The 16,594-nt window shown below is 42.3% G+C and overlaps 1 protein-coding gene across 3 annotated transcripts in view; it reads left to right on the forward strand.

The window, feature by feature from the left end:
• The window catches only part of MTUS2 (microtubule associated scaffold protein 2), a 351,967-nt gene that overhangs the window by 36,739 nt on the left and 298,634 nt on the right, over positions 1 to 16,594 (forward strand). For 2 of the 3 annotated variants that reach the window (XM_054220594.1, XM_054220605.1), the window contains one exon: positions 4,028 to 4,101. The gene's annotated coding sequence lies outside the window, so the exon portion shown is untranslated. Of the gene's footprint in view, positions 1 to 4,027; positions 4,102 to 13,924; positions 14,033 to 16,594 lie in introns of those variants that run through there. The other variant, XM_054220613.1, reaches the window with a different exon arrangement.

Below are 16,594 nucleotides of genomic sequence, written 5' to 3' on the forward strand. Positions count from 1 at the left end.
CCAAGTAATGTATTTCTGCGCTACAGGGTACATTAGTGTTACTGAGCAAGAATTAGATTGTGATGGGGGAAAAATAAAGCTTTGTAGTAAGCATTTCCAAACTTGATGTAATTTCTTCATGCCAGAATGCTGGGAGGAATCATGATGTGCTATGCACAGGGAAAGCCGGCAGGACGCTGGGCACAGAAAAGACATTCAGAAGTAACTTGCACTTGAGTGTGCTCTCAGAATGAATGCTTTCCTTCTGGTCTACCGGACCATCAGGACCCGAGGTTCTTCTCTTGCTGTTACGATGAAAAGTTGTTTAGCTGTTGATGCAATATAATAGTGAGGCTTTAAAATGGGAACAATAGTAAAACAATCTCTGGAAACAATCTATATGAGCCTTGGTGAAATCAGTGGCTGCGTGCACGAGACCAGAAACGTTACGGAGATCAGGAGCAAGTGCTTAGGAGAGGGTTGCTGTGTCATGGTCAGCACTGGATACGTTATTTGGGGTTTAATGCCAAGGGGTTTGCAGTTTAATGCTAAGACAAGTATTCATCATGGGCACTCGAATTGGGCTGTTTCTTCCGTGTGTTAAAAGGCTGAAAGGCTAGAACAGATAGGAGATCAGAGATCTACAAGAAGAGTGCTTTTTCCCTCCTTCTCTAGATCTTTAACTAAGAAAGCTTTGAAAGAGCATCTGAAAAGAACGTAAATCTTTCTTTAAACATAGTTTGTAAGCTGGAAAGAAATGAGTAAGTTTCTAAAACAAAACCGGACCGGGTAAAGTGCTAATCTTGATATGACAGCAGCTTGATGAAATTACCAACTAGGACTTCTTGAAACATCTGCATCTACCCATCCTTGATATTGCTGGAGTGTGTCCAAAATATATGCGTTAAGTGGCTTAGAGAAACAATGGATTTTGTTGTTAATATGCATATTTTCTGAAATAACATGTGTATGCATACGTGTATCATGTAACTGTGTGCATTACCATCAGAATTATTTACAGTAATAATCTAAGAAGACAAGGAACTCCGGAGACTCTGCCAAAGGAGGTTGCATTTTTCATTGATGAAAGCCCAAGTGTCAGAGGGGCTCACAGCCACCATCCAATCCACACTGTAAAGTTCAGGGCCAGGTCTGCAGCCTTTATTCATGTGAGTAATCCTTTAATATCAGTAGAGCCAGGAAGACACTGATGCTAAAGAAATGAAAGCCCTCAGGCTCAGTTCAGAACGTAGGAGCTTTGCCCTCCACCGAGGACCCGGTGGGAAGGTGAACAAAGGTCGCTTTATTTCACCTTCCTGGATCTCGAGGCCTTGGGTGAAGTGAGAGCTGAGTCACTGTCCCTGTAAGCTACAGCAGCTTTAAGGTTAAACTGATTAGAGTGGAATACATAACACTGAGCCTGACAGACGCAGAACGATCATTTTTAGCTGCTCAGCACTTTTAAAAAACCAAATCACGGAAATAAAGCTGCCCTGTTTGATTGTTCCTCTTACATAACAGCGATGTCTTTGGGATTTGGGAGAAGCCACGAGCAACATGTCCCTTACGTAACAAATCCAAGTTGCTCTAATCCCTGCTGTGCCGCCGCTGACCCTGGGCAGCCAGGAATAGCCTGGGAATGATGCTGAGCTCCCCGGGCTCTCCTCCAGGGCAGCCGAGGCCCTTTGCTGCGAGGGTTTTTCTGCCAACCGTGCTAGCTGGATTTGCAGTCTTTTTCTGCTAATAGCGTGCAAATAGGGACTGAAGTGGAAATCCTGCCCTTAAAGTCCTGTCTTGCTCCTTATGGGCAGGGCTGCTCCTCTCCACTTACACTTTTTTTTTTGTGTGTGAAACATCAGCCTTTCCCCCTATTTCCATCTGGGAACAGGTCATCTCACAATTTTGGTACCTTTGCTCCTGTGCTTGTTTAAAAAAAATGGACTACAGGCCAGGTCAGACCCTTGGAGCAGGTCCTCCTGAGCTTTTGTTTCTCTTTCGGGACAGTGCCATGGCCTGATGTCTGGTGGGACGAGCTGGGCTTTCCAGGGTGGGTGCTTTGGGGGAAGAGCTGCAGCCAGGCACCATCCTGAATATGGGGGCCTCCTGTGTCCCTCTGGCTTTGATGGGGTGTTGGGGCCTCATTCCTGCCCTGTGATTTCACGTGTTGGGTGTGGAGGTGGTGGACCAACATGGGGGCTTGTGGAGCGGGAAGGAGTCTGCTGGGAGAAGTCAGGTCTATGTGCTTTGGGCTTGGTGTCTGTGCAGAGGGTCCAACCCTTTGCTTGAGCCTGTTGTGTTGATGGGTTGTTTTGATTAAAATGGGTATAAGAGTGTGGAAGAGCATCTAAACGCTCAGCCCTGCCCAAGGGGTGCGTGTGCCTCGCCAGCTGCAGATCTTGCCCTGCCTTCTCCATGGGAGAGCACTGCTCTGCTCTCATCTCCTTGGCTGCCTCCAGTGTAATCAGGAGCATTTGAAGAATGATAACATTAAAAAAAGCAACATTGTGGGATTGTTTGGGGGGAAGGATTGAGGTAGCTGTGCACTAAGAGACCTATCTAATTAAAACCGCAGGGGAATGGAGATGGTGGCTAATGAGGCTGAACATACAACTTAATTGAACTGAGTTATTTGAAAAGAAGCAACCTGCCTTGCTGCGGAAAGGAAAGTGGGTAGAAAAAACCAGAATGTACCTGGAATTTCTTGTTAAAATATAAATTTCATAGTAATTAGTGCATGTTTTGCTGTGAGTTACTTTGGATTTGGGATTTTACCACGTTTATGTGAAATTTAGCAAAAAAGGTAACCATCAGTTGCTTGTGACTAAAACATTTTAGACAACTATTTGATTAAATCTCTTACCTAAATTCCCATTTATATATTCCATCTTCTAATATCTTCTAAGCTTTTTATCCAACTTTTCTCCACTGGATCTTTACCACAAGGCAAAAATTTAGTATCATAAAACTTCCCCATTTTCCCTCAGCTCTCCTTCTCCCTTTTTTCTCTGACTCTGCCTTTTCCTCTGTCATGCTTTTAGGTCTCTTCTGATCTCCACCTCCTCTGCTTGTCCCATAGTCACATCCCTCTTCTTTGTCTTCCTTGCATACCTCTTAACTCCAGTATCTCCTGTCCCTTTCCCATCATAATACATAGAAATACATATCACTGTAATAATATTAAAAAAACAAACCCGAAACAAAACCCAAAACCTTTTCCAGACTTTTTGTTGTCTTATGGTCTGGTCAGTCCTACTTAGGAGATCCTCTTCTAGCTTCATCTTTGATTCTCAGCAGTTTGACTTTGGCCCTTTTTACCACTACCAAAACCACATCTCACGATCTCTTATCAAATCTCGGGACTGGTTTTCTTTCCTTTTCTGCCTTGACCTGTTGTCTTTTGATATCATGACACACATTCTCTGATTCACGATGTTCATTTCTTGTGATTGCAATCTTTTCTTGACTTCTGGGAGAAGGCCCTTCTGTGTATTTTCTGGATGATCTTCCTCACCCTTTCTTTTTCCTCCTCTTTCCCTCCATACTTTTTCTGGGTGATCTTATCACAAGCAAATTCAGCTAAATGTCCCTGAATAGCAATACATCACCCTTATCCCATCAAAATGTGGCGTAGTGACAAGATGTGAAATAGTACAGAGTCCCTTAAAAACAATGATCTCTGTCAATGCATTAAAACCTGACTAAGTTTAATCTGTGCTTCCCCTTCAGCTTATGTACCTAAATTTGACTTGAGAGCATTGACTTACTCTAAAGATACTCCAGAGGAAGAGGAACAGAAAATGTGGAGTTTTTGTTTTCACAAAGCTTCTGTGTTCTCTTCCGCTTTTGAGAGTAGGTGCATTGCTTCACTTCACCCACTCCTAACAAGGACCAGCTTATCTGTGAGTTAATGCCAGGAAACTTGGACAGGATCATAATCAGAAGAGCAGGATGTTTAATCTTGAGCACTGTGATTACAAAAGATTTGATAGTGTATGGCCTTGTTACTGACTCTAATTCTAATGAGTCTTTTATTTGTTTTTTTTTAAAGGTTTCCACTCTGGGACTGTCTTCTAGGGCAAACTATCACCAATGGAAGTAAAATTTGTTTTTCCTGCATTCTGGGTAAGTTTGTCTTCTGTATTATTAATGTCTGATTAGATCTTTTAAATGTATTTGCTACCAAAGAACTCTTTTGCAAGTCGCCTTTGATTTTTATATTAGCGCTAGTCTATCCAATGAAAAGAAAACTCCCTCTAACAATTGTATTAACAACGGAGACAAAGCTGACTTCAAAGCAGACCATGAGACTCTTCTACTGGGGGAATTATCAAACAAAAAATAGACCTTTGCTTTCCTAATGTTGTTGATTTCTGTCTGGGAGGTATAGTATGCATTGAAAATAGGAATATCTAACCTAATGTACTATTTAACTAAACTAAATCTGGTTACTTTGAGATAATATGACAGTATTTGAAGATAGTCTTTCATGCTTGGGAAGGTACAACTTTGTAGGCTGGGAGATGACCATGGCACGGATCCTGGTAAAGTTGTGTTGTAGTGGAATGAGGTTGTGTTCAGTTGTGAGCAATAACAATGCTTGCTGAAGCCTTTGGGAGGTCAGCAATGATGTTTTACCTGGAAAAAAAAATGACAGCTATGCTGGCAAGTTGCAGGGCAGTATTTGCCACCTGGCTGGGGGCTTTGGCTTTTTGCTCACCAGTTACAGGCTGATGATGGTCCCAAAACCTCAAATGACTCAAGAAAATGGAGACAGGACAGTGTCGGCTCCTGAGGGAGGCTGACTGCACGGGGTACTGCCAAACCCTGGAGGGACCAAATAAAACTAGAGCTCTGAGGTTGTTTTTTCTGTGATGACCAGGTCATGGTGGGGCAAAGCCTCCTTTTGTGGTCCCTGGTTTTATAGCAGGCTCACAGTTGATTTTCCCAGTGCATCAGTAGGGTGTGACAGCCTGCTATGTCCTGCTGGCTGAGCAACCATGGGGAGGAACAACAAGAGCAACTGTCCATGTAGCCCAGCATATGCCTCCCTGAATATGCATCTCCTGGGGACAGGTCTAGTCCCGTCCCTCAAGCGATAAAAAGCATCCTGGCTGGAGAAGTTCTGATGGCACCCTGGCATAAGCAATGCCTTTGTGGAGACTTGGACCTGGTCTGACCTGGAGTCAGAAAGGTCTGGCAAGAGCAGCCAGCACTGGGAGAGGATCAGGACCCCAGCAAAGCCTGGGGACATGGCTCTAGCTTGCAGCACTGCACATGATGAGGAGGCACCCAAGCGGTGACATTTCTGTGGTAGTCAGTCTGAGGGCAGAAAGCAGATGGAAGCAAAGAGAAAGCAAACTCAGGTCATTGTCAAGGATGTTCCCATCATCCCAGTCCTCAGTAGGAAATCCTATACCGTGTCTGTCTCCCTCTGCAGCCCAGGCTGTGAGGCTGACGGGGAATGGCAGGGCTCAGAAAGGTGAAGCAGACAACATCACGGCATGATCCCTGGCTTTCAGAGGACTCTTCATACATGAAGATGCCTCTGGGGACAGTGCTGTGTGACAGGAACTGTATGGTCACAGGAGCTTGGGGAGGCACATCCCATCCCTTACCCAAGTCAAAAGCTGTGTCTCTGGCAGCAGTCATGCTCAGTCACAGATGATGTGGTTTTGGCGTGATTGAACTAATGTGTTACTGTCTTCTGTGTGGCATGTGCACCAGAAAAAACACAGAGGAAGTAATTTCTTAGTAGTTTTCTTCAAAAGATCACATTAAAGCTCCCCCTTCCATAAGGTATGTTGTTTCACTGTTAACAGGTATCGAGTCCTTGTTTCACTAACGTGTCCTCTTTCTTTCTGAGATGACATGTCAATGGCATTCAAAGTAAGGCCTGTGAGGAGCTGCTTGAAGTTTTTGATTTCTTATGGCTAGAAGGATTGGAAATTAAAGGCCATCAGCTAGAAAAAAGCTTTGGGAATCTTTGAAATCAACTTGCTCTGTGATGGGTGTTAGAGGTGTCCAGCTTCTGAAGGGGAAAATTGTGCCACAAGTAGATGTCAAATACAGCAAGAAACGTAGGAGGCTATTTTGTAATTTGAGTGCTTGCTGCAAACCTGGGAGAAGAAATTTTCCTAGCCCATTCCAGAGTTGTCTGCAAGAATGGCATTTTCAAACCCCTGTGTTTTGTTTCAAATAGACAGGACCAAATAATATCTGTTTTAGCAGAGATAATGTGGCTTTCACCTCGCTTGTACTGGTCTTAGAGCACTGCATGGGAAGCTGATGGGTATACAAGAGCATAACCCTGTTTAAGAGAGATTAGTGTGAAGTTACAGTGCATTACAGTTTCAGATGTACCTAACAGGAGGCATTCTGACATGCCATGGAAATACTTTAAAAAAAAAATAATTTCTAAGGAATAAGTCAAAGTGGTCTACATGGGAATTTGTGGATCAAGAGTTTGATATCATGCCTCCATATTTATGCCAACAGCTAGGGAGATGCTTCAAAGAGGGATAGATTTTTTTTTTCTGCTTTCAGCTAAAAATCAGAAATTCAGGGAAGACACTTGATAATATTTTAACCGTCATCCAGTAATTTAACACTGGATTACACTTGAAATCCCATAGAAATACTCAAGACACTTTATACTGTATCAGATGGATTAAGCATGATTCACTTATTGCATTAAATTCAAGAGGGATTAATAATGTCTGGGTCATTGTTTCCTAGGCTTATAAATTTAAAGACTGGAGTGGACCACATGAATATCTATTCTTACTGCCTGCTCAGTGCAGGTCAGAGAAATGCAGGATATAGCAGCAGTGGTCCCTTAATTTTTCTTTATTTAGCATATCTTCCTGAAAGAGATCAAGGCCTTGATTTAAAAGGTGCTAGTAGTACTGAATCTACCATGTCACAGGTAAATTGTTCCAGCAAATAATAAGCTTTCCTTTTTGAGGCAGTCTGTAGCTCTTCTCAGCTTCCAAATGTTGTACCTCATTTTTTCCTGCTGGACTGACAAGGAATCTGTTATCTGGATGCTGATTCTCCATTTAGTTAGCCACTTCTGAAATTCATTTACTGTGAGCTGTGTTGATGTAGTATGGTGGATCTTTTAATTTAGGATTTCATGTATAGCACGATTTTTAAATCACTGTGTAGTGTGAAATTAGGACTAGAAATATGTCCTGTCAGCACACTACCGTTATCAAATGATGATGTAACTGCATACAAATGATCAGATTTACATGACCAGGCCTATTTTCCATACAGCTGTGTTGATTGGTGTTAATTATGCTACCGTCTTTCAATGTTTTATTGATTGTGTCCCATGGTAACCTTTCCCTGCTGTTCCTTACCACTGATGTCAGGCTAACTGTTCGATAGGTGCTTAGGTTATCCCATTTAACCCTTTTAAACACTGCTTTGATGTTAACTCTTTCATCACCTCGAACTTCTACTGTTCCTGTGTTTGTTAACAGCAGTCATTGAATTAAAACTTACTGGTACATCTGCCCTCTATTCTTGAATGCAGGGTTTTAATTGAGGGGCTATTTAAAGCTCTCTCCAGTTACTGATGGCATGGGAGGTATGTCGTTATCACTGTAAGATGCGAATATAGGAAGCATCTTGCATCTTTCTAAACACGGAGTAGAAGTAGTTGTGAAATACACTTGCCTTTTTCGGAATCGTTTGATTTTTATCTGGAATGACCAGTTATTGAAGCCATTGCCTGGCATTCACTTATCCTTGTTCCATTCAGGGAGGAGCTCCTATTGTCATAAACCTCACCATAGCTTTATAATGTGTGTGGGTTTTTTTTTCTTCCATCATTTGCTTGCATTTCTGCAATGTTAATTTGTATTCCTTGCTATCAGTGTCTTTTTTTCCCCATCTGTTATGTACTGTGGGTTTGTTTTCCAGGTTTCTCTGCTGCTGCTGTCACTCTACTTAGCCAGGATTCTTCAACCAAAAAAGCTTTCTTTCATGGCTGTAGCACAGTGATTTTCTTTTTCTTTGGGGCATGTAATAAAGCATCCCTTAGGTCCTTTTTATATTTTTGTGTGTGACGATTTCCCCCTGCTCAGTTTTGCTCATGGTTGTTTTAGGTTTGAGAAATTGTCTTTCTAAAATATCCAAACAAGTAAATTAGAGATTGGTTAAGATTACACATTGTTTTCCAGTTGTGAAAGAAATTAGAATGTTGCCCTTTGCCTGTTGTGGATCATAATTTTCTAGTTAAATTGTTCACCTGTATCCAGTAGGAGTCCAATATAACATCAGCTAGAGTTGACTTCACTATTTTTTGCATTAAGAAATGAACTAGAACTTGCAGACTTTCCCGAAGTCTTACTAGTAAAGTAGTTCCTCCAGAACAGATTCTCTGCTAGAATAAAATTTAATGTGACAATATTTTTCATAACCTCAAGTATATATGCTTGAGGAGTGCCTCATTTGATGGATTTCTGGCAGACCTCAGCCTCTGTCTCAGCTAATGATTTGCCAATACTCAAGATTCTGCTTTTCTTTTTGCATGTGCAGTGTCCATGCCTTTTTCTTCTGCGCACCCTATTTCTCTTAAATAAGTACAGTGTTTCTTAGTCTTGATTTTTATCACGTTTTTGTCTGTTACCTTCTTAACCTTTAATAGAATTGAGCTTCCTTTTGAAAAAGGCAATTCTAATTTCTATTGAAATTGAGCCCAGTCACTGCAGTTGTAAGCAAGCTTTCAGTGGAACAAATTGTTTGCCCTTTTTTAAAAAAGAAGCTATTCAAATATCAGCAGTATGGTGAAAGCACTGCTTTCCATTTCTAGCTCTGCCATACAGGAATTGCAAGTGTTTTGACAATTCATGTTGACATGGGGAGGCTCTTATTTGTCAGTCAGACGTCTACGGTCGTCAGCTCACAGTCCATATGGCCTTTTGCAAGCCCGTGGTTGCTGCTAGGCTGCTGTGCAGACAAGGTGAACTTCATGAGATGGAGTTCATGCTGTGGTTGGCTTTGGGGCTGGCTCTGGACTGCATCCGAGGCAGAGAGAAAGGACACTAGCTGAGGTCAAAAATTGATATATTTTCTCTTCTTGTCCTTTGTGAAAGTCTTAGAAGTACAGTCTTAACAAATGGTTGTTACTCAGATCACTAATAAAATTTACTTGGTTAGAGCAGCATGCATGTAGAAATTCACTTCTCAATATTTGAAGCAAGTGACATAGAATCATAGAATCATTTAGGTTGGAAAAGACCCTTGGGATCATCGAGTCCAACCATCAACTCCACTCTACAAAGTTCTCCCTTACACCATATCCCTTAACACCACATCTAAACGAGTCTTAAACAGGGAGTGTTTAAGGGATGGTGGAGTCACCATCCAGGGATGGTGACTCCACCACCTCCCTAGGCAGCCTATTCCAGTGTCTAACCACTCTTTCTGTGAAGAATTTTTTCCTAATGTCCATGTCTGCATGTCGTCTTGCTCTGTCTCCAGAGCTGACTCGCACATCTAGCCTCAGTGAGGGCTTGTGAGGAGCTCTATGGGCAGAAGATGGTTTGCATGAGATGGTCACATCCAGACGTCTGAGACCTGCATCTCCCAGTATTATACTGTGCTCAGCACAAATGTATGTGGGCAGCTGAGTATCCTGAGCAAAGAACCTGCAGAATGACTTACTGGATGTATTCAGGTGGATTATAGAAGTTGTACTTGGCACTGGTGAGGCCACACCTCAAAGACTGTGTTCAGTTTTGGGCCCCTCATGACAAGAAAGACATTGAGGTGCTGGAGCGGGTCCAAAGACGGGCAAAGAAGCTGGTGAGGGGTCTGGAAAACAAGACTTATGAGGAGCAGCTGAGGGAGCTTGGGTTGTTCAGCCTGGAGAAAAGGAGTCTGAGGGGAGACCTTATCGCTCTCTACAACTACCGGAAATGAGGTTGTGGAGAGGTGGGGGTCGGTCTCTTCTCCCATGTAACACGCAATAGGACAAGAGGAAGTGGCCTCCGGTTGCGCCAGTGGAAGTTTAGGATGGATATTAGGGAAAATTTCTTCCCTGAACAGGTTGTCAGGCACTGGAACAGGCTGCCCAGGGAAGTGGTTGAGTCACCATGCCCGAAGGTATTCAAAAGACGTGTAGATGTGGTGCTGAGGGACATGGTTTAGTGGTGGACTTGGCAGTGCTAGGTTAATGGTTGGACTTGATGATCTTGAAGGTCTTTTCCAACCTAATCAATTCTATGATTCTATGAACACAGTGCTACCATACTCTTAAGGGTCTCTTCCAATCTCTATGACTCTGTGATTCTATGACTCTAAGTTACTGATTTCCCATGTTTAACCACACCATTACTGAATTGTTTCTAAGGAGCAGCATCCCAGCTGGCATGGAGTCCAGAGAGCAGGAATCAGCTTGTGCATGCTTTGGGACAAGAACACTGTTTTCATTCAGTGTTGTGTGGCTTAGAATAAGGGATGCTACTCCAAGCATCCTTTCAGTACAAAGGATTAGTCAAATAAAATGAAGGATATAAACAAGGGCTAAGACATGATCCATCTGCAATGACAGAATAGCAACAACTTCATAAGCTCCTAGTTTAGCCTGCTTAAATAACGTTACTTGCAAAGAATCTTCTGATATGTTAATTATATTATTCATACTGTTTTTCTGAATTTCAAAACAAAGTGTGACCTTGATTTCAAAGTAAAAGTGCATGAAAGCATGCTATGCTTATTTTTCATAATTAATCATGTATAAGCCAATTTTATGGCAAAACAGATAAATGAGATGTCAGAATATTTGTTTGTAAATACTTTGCTTCAAGATGTTAGTGCAATTTGTGTCTTCGCTGTAAAGAAACCCAGTATTTCTTTCAGTTTTACTGTAGGATGAAAGCATAGCATGACATATACTGCAGTTAAACTCTAAATGGATATACCGTAACTGGAGTATATATTTTGTTTAGTTATTGCAATGTGTGTGCTAAAAAATACAAAAAAAAAATCTTCCTTTTTCCTTCTGTAGTAGCCTAGGGGAGTTCTGCTCGTCCCCAGCATCCCTATCAATCACACGTGTGCAGCTCAGCTTGCACGAGACACTAACATGGTAGGCATCAAGAGTTTCAGAGCTGCATTTCAGCAAATATCGAAAGGCTCATTCAAAGGTGGCAGCTGCTCAAACCAAGAGATGCTGATAACCTGCCCTCTGAATGTCAGGGGGATCCTGAGCCTGCCTCAGAGGCTGAAGCCAGTGCTTTTCCAGAGATGACTCAGAAAATGGGCTTTTCCTCCCTTCAGGAGAAGACAAGCTTATGTGACTTGGCATCTCCAAAGGAGAGTACATGCATTAATGATGGCCCTTATTTGACACTGCAATTAGGTGTTTGGTGGAGTAGGTTAGGTTTGGGGCCAGTGGAGCCTCCCATCCTCACCCCAGGGAGAGGTGAGGGGGGTACCATGGCAAGTGCCTCCCACTGAGGATGCTTCCAGGACGGGTGGGTGGGTGGGTGGAGAGATGGGGCCCCTGACCCGGAACCCATGCAGGCAGGCTTTGCCGTGTTTTGGCAGCACAAGGGTACAGGGATGCTGCGGGGTGAGCTCAGAGGCGCAGGACAGGCACCACCAGCCTTTGTACACCCAGCAGAGGCTCTGTCTCCCACCCAGGACTTCGGTTACAGGAGCCTCTGTCGGGACAACCAGAAAACCACACCGAAACTAAACGGGTAGAGCCATTTGACTAGTAGTAACAAATGCCCATTAACATCATATGCAGGTAATTTTGCATAATGAAGTTAACAGCTGATGTCGTGCATTGTAAGTGCTTTTCAAATAGGTTTTACTGAATCCTGCTGTGAAGTGTCACAGGACAGTATTATTTTATAGCTCACTTCAGTTGTCTCTCTACCTCTATCTACCGAGCCCTGGCACTTAGTATCTGTTACATGTGCAGCATAATAGGTTTCGGCATTAGGCTGCATTCAGTGCATAAGCCAGTATTAGTGTGAGTCTTTTAGCCCTTTCTCCTAAGCTGCCAAGTGGTAGGGGATATAGCTCGGATGAGAGAAAACAATTTAAACTTTCTCAGTGAACCAGTTTTGAGAAGAGTTTTTCTCAAATGCGGAGTTTCACACTGAAGCCGTGTGATTAAAAGCCTATGGGGGAATCAAGCATAGGAATGGTTTTAAGGAAGATCAAGGGACCGAATGCAATTTTTTCTGCAAATGATAATTAAAGAAACAGCATCCTCATTAGCATAATACGCTAAATGATAAAAAGAATTGGACAGATGCCTAATCTTGAAATGCTTCTTAATTTACAAGTACACATTTTAAAAAGAAAGCAATTGAGGTCTCTTCTTTGTAGCTGCCTCCCTGAATCATCAAAACTGCCTCTTATATAACTTACTGTCTCAAAGAGGAAAAAAATACTCAAAAAAAGTAAAGTACTCCAGGACACCATCCATACAATGTCTGTTGCACATGTACAGGCGTACTAGAGCATCTGCAATACTTTAGGTCTTCTGAGATTGGATGTCTACCAGATGAAATTACACGTTTGAGCAGATGTTCTCAACTGGAGCCATATGTGGCCCCAAAAGAGTCCAAAGGCTCTTTGGAGCCTTTGGAACACAAAAATGAAACATTCATTTTCTGTTGATTCTTGACTCTATCTCAGAGTGGCCACCTGAGTTTCTTATGATTAGATGTTGAGCCACAGAGAAATGTACTTGAGAGCCCTATCCAGTTTAGGTTTTGAGAAGAATTTCTGAATTCTTGCTGAGGGCAACAATGACTTTCTGTTTTTAATGAAATTGTGAATCACACAGAATCACAGAATGGTAGGGGCTGGAAGGGACCTCTGGAGATCATCTAGTCCAACCCTCCTGCCAGAGCAGGGTCACCCAGAGCAGGTTGCACAGGAACGCGTCCAGGCAGGTTTTGAATGTCTCCAGAGTTGGAGACTCCACCACCTCTCTGGGCAGCCTGTGCCAGTGCTCTGCCACCCTCAGGGTAAAGAAGTTCCTCCTCACATTTAGATGAGGAGGAACTTCTTTACTTTGAGGGTGACAAATGTGGCAAGGAGAAATAGGTGGTGTTCACATTGATGCCTCCACAACTTACCTATATTCTGTTCTTGTCCAATATAAGCTACAATGGAGCAGTTCCTCTGTTTCACTTCAAATATCATCCTAGTTCTTTTCTTGTACCACTGTATCTATAGGTTCCCAAAGGGTTTTGAAGTGAACCAAAAGAATTATGTCACCACCTGCAAATGTGGGGAGGCTCCTCAGATCTCATTAGTCTGTCTACACTGCCGCACGAGAGCCGAGTATGTGTCAGGGGAGTGACCTGCCCGCAGTGCTTGCTGCCCCCTGCTCTATGCCAAGAGATGTTCTGCACTACCCAGTGCTCAGCTCGGGCTCTCTTCTGGGCCCCGTACAGTGCCCTGTAAAACACAATTATTACTCTATGCGCATTTTTTTTTCCATTCAAGGCTGTGAAATATGGTGAGCACCAGAGTACTTCTTATAGCGTAAAACCGAGGGTATGTGCTGTGGGCACGCAGGGTCAGCGAGAAGGAGTGTTAGGAGTGCTAAAACTCACTGGGCTAGTGATGGGAAACTGTGTTGGTGGGCGAGGGGGGAGCCCATGCTGCTACCAAGAGTAGTCGCTGGTGTGAATGGTCCCCCCAACCACACTGGGGTATTGCCAGAGCATTTGAAGAAGACTTCCCTTAATTAAACGAGTGTCCTTTCTTTGTCTATTAGTGCTAGAACGTGCATCTCTGGAAGACTGGGGTGGGAATTACACTTTTAATAAGCTTAAGTGGATCAAGAAGAAATTTTTTTTTTAGGAGTGAAAATAATTTCTCAGTGGGAACTGACTTTCGAATTATTCCACTTACAGCCCCAATGCAAGGTGGAGGCTGGCTGCAAACAGATGTCAGATTTTCCGTCTGGAAGTAGCCCTCCTTTTCTCAAATCCCAGAGCTTCTCTTCAGGTGGAGAGCTAGTAACCACCACTTTGTGAAGGGGCTGCGGCAGCCAGAGAGCCAAGAGGTAGGCTGGAGTAGGCAGTCTCTACCAAAGCAGTATTCAAAGCTTACGTATTCTGATAAGTACAAATCCCAATTTAATGTTAGATAATGAAAAGTCTTCAACTGATGACTAACTTGACAAGGGCACTGCAGAAAGTCAGAAGACCTTTCAGCCCTCTGCTAGGTGACTGCTACTGGTGATAATGTTAACTCTGTTGCTGGCTGTGTTTCTTTTTGGTATTAAGACTGTTAAGAAACAAGGTGGATGATCTAATACCTTAGAGTAAATACTAATATTCTACTCAGAAGATGTTACGGCAGGTAACTTGTTCAGTTTCCATCTTAACTTCAGAAGTAATTTAGAGTCAAAGACCCCCCTGTTTAATTTTTCTAGTGTCTTAACACATGGAGATGAACCTGATCCCTTTATATCCTGCTAATCTTTCATATATGCTGAAGTAGTAACCGTGGAGCTGGAGAGTTCTGATGTATAAAAGGCAGCACTATTGATCTTGGTGATGTGTGTATTTCCACATAGGGCTTTGAACTTGTGATAGTCCTGGAGAATGAGTAAATTGAGTGGTACGTGCTAGGGTGTGCATTTTCAAGGAAATGCTGTATCTCATTCAGATCTGCAGTTGCCACGAGTGAGTTACAAACACGAAGACATGAGCATCCTTCCTTTTAGCTGGTCTGAACGCTGGTAGCACTTCAGCTATTCAAAAATCTCAAAAATCCAGCATTGCTGTCCGTAGGGCTCTGCAGACTTTCTCTGCGTGCTTCCCTGTTCTCTGCTCACTGTGCTTGCAGCTGCTTAGCTGGGCAGGTGGTAGGGGATGGAGGGTGACCCTTCCTCATCCTGTTCAAGGACTTCTGGATCCACTGTGCTGGTATTGCATCTGGGCTTCTTTATCAGCTGAGAAAGATGGGGACAGGGCAGCATGGAGGTGTGTTGCTCTGCTGGGGCTGGGATGTAGTGGGAGTGCATGCCTAGGCCTGGGGATCCAGTTCTTCCCAAAAGAGCTCATTTTCATATAGTTCGTGTTCATGGAGAGTTTGCAATGGCTTGTGCATGCTATAAGGACCACGTCTGAAACAGTCTTCCTCACTTTCTGTTTTTTCTAGTAGATTTTAATGATATTCATCGCAGTCCTACTAATTTTTCTTGTGGTTCTCCTGATATTTCATGATTTTTTTCTTCAATGCCTGCTTTGCATACATGTTATACATATGTGTAAACTTTTTCTAATCCCTACAGTCTAAGGGGGAAAAAGCTAGAAAAAGTGATGCAACTGACAATTGACAAATAAATGTATTGTAACATATTTTTAATTATGAGGTTTTGGAGGAATGACACATAACTTTTGAATTGTAGGGTTTTTCAATGTTAAATTTGTTCTACTCTTTATTTCTTTTAACGACTCTTTCAAGTAAGTAAGTGTAGGCTCGGTTATTTTCCTGCTGAAAGTAAATGGGATTGTAGTCTGGCATTTATATTTTTTCTAGCATTCAAATAATTCCTGTCAGATCTCATCTGTTTACATTTGAGCTGCAGTTATGGATTTGTCTGTGTTCCTCTGTCAGGATCCGTCACTATAGTAGCTAAGAACTTTCCCAGGAAAAATAACCCTTGGCGATGATTCTCTTCTTCCTCTCTTAAAGGTTTTAATACTTTTTTCCCTGCAATGTCTTCATTCATATTGCATCACCGAATACTGGGATACAGCCCTTCATATTAATTTTGACTTTCTGAAAAAGAAAAAATTGCCAGATATAACTTCTGCTTTTGTAAAACTTAAGCCTTTTGTCCACCTAAATATTACTCCTGAACAGTTATCACCTATAAAGATGTCTCTGAAGGAAAGATTCAGGCTGCTGAATTTAACTCTTAAGAAAGGAAGAGGAGGTCTTCACTGGCATAATAAACCATTCAAAAAAATAACTGTAGGAAGCTTGGAGCCTGTCACCCCTCTTCTGATTTGCAAGAGCGTTCTTTTTCTGTCTGCCCCTGGTGCTGCTTGAGAATTGGTTCCTGTAAATTTCAGGGCTTTATTAATTTGACTTATATTTAAAATGCTGTTTCTATGGAGTCAAAAGTATGCTTCGCATGCTGGTTCCATAGAAAGTAGAAGAAAAGTAAACAGTTGTTCCACTTCTCAATATGAGAAGAGATCAAGAATATATCAAGACCCTTTATTTAAAAGTGAAGAAAAAAAGACAATGCTTCTCTCCCAAATCCTCCTGAAGAATGTATTTGTTAGATATTTGCCACTTAGGAATTTTCTGAATGGAGGAATCCTGACTATAGGTGTATAGCTGGCTTTAGAATGTAAATTTTTCTCAGTTTTCACTCATAAAGGTAATATAAATATTTCATATACTTAGGGGTCTATGCTACTTCTAGATTAGAACAGAATATATGAAATCATGAACCTGCTACAGTTTTTAAAGAAACCAATGTTATTTTATTTTTGCTGTGAATACATGTTCCACTTGTACTAAATTTCAAAGACTGTTTTGCTAAAATTTCCTGGGTATCTGCATCTGATTCCCATGTAGTACTGTAATAGGATATAAATTAGAA

The sequence above is a fragment of the Rissa tridactyla genome, chromosome 1 (assembly GCF_028500815.1).
Source record: "Rissa tridactyla isolate bRisTri1 chromosome 1, bRisTri1.patW.cur.20221130, whole genome shotgun sequence".
Classification (NCBI taxonomy): domain Eukaryota; kingdom Metazoa; phylum Chordata; class Aves; order Charadriiformes; family Laridae; genus Rissa; species Rissa tridactyla.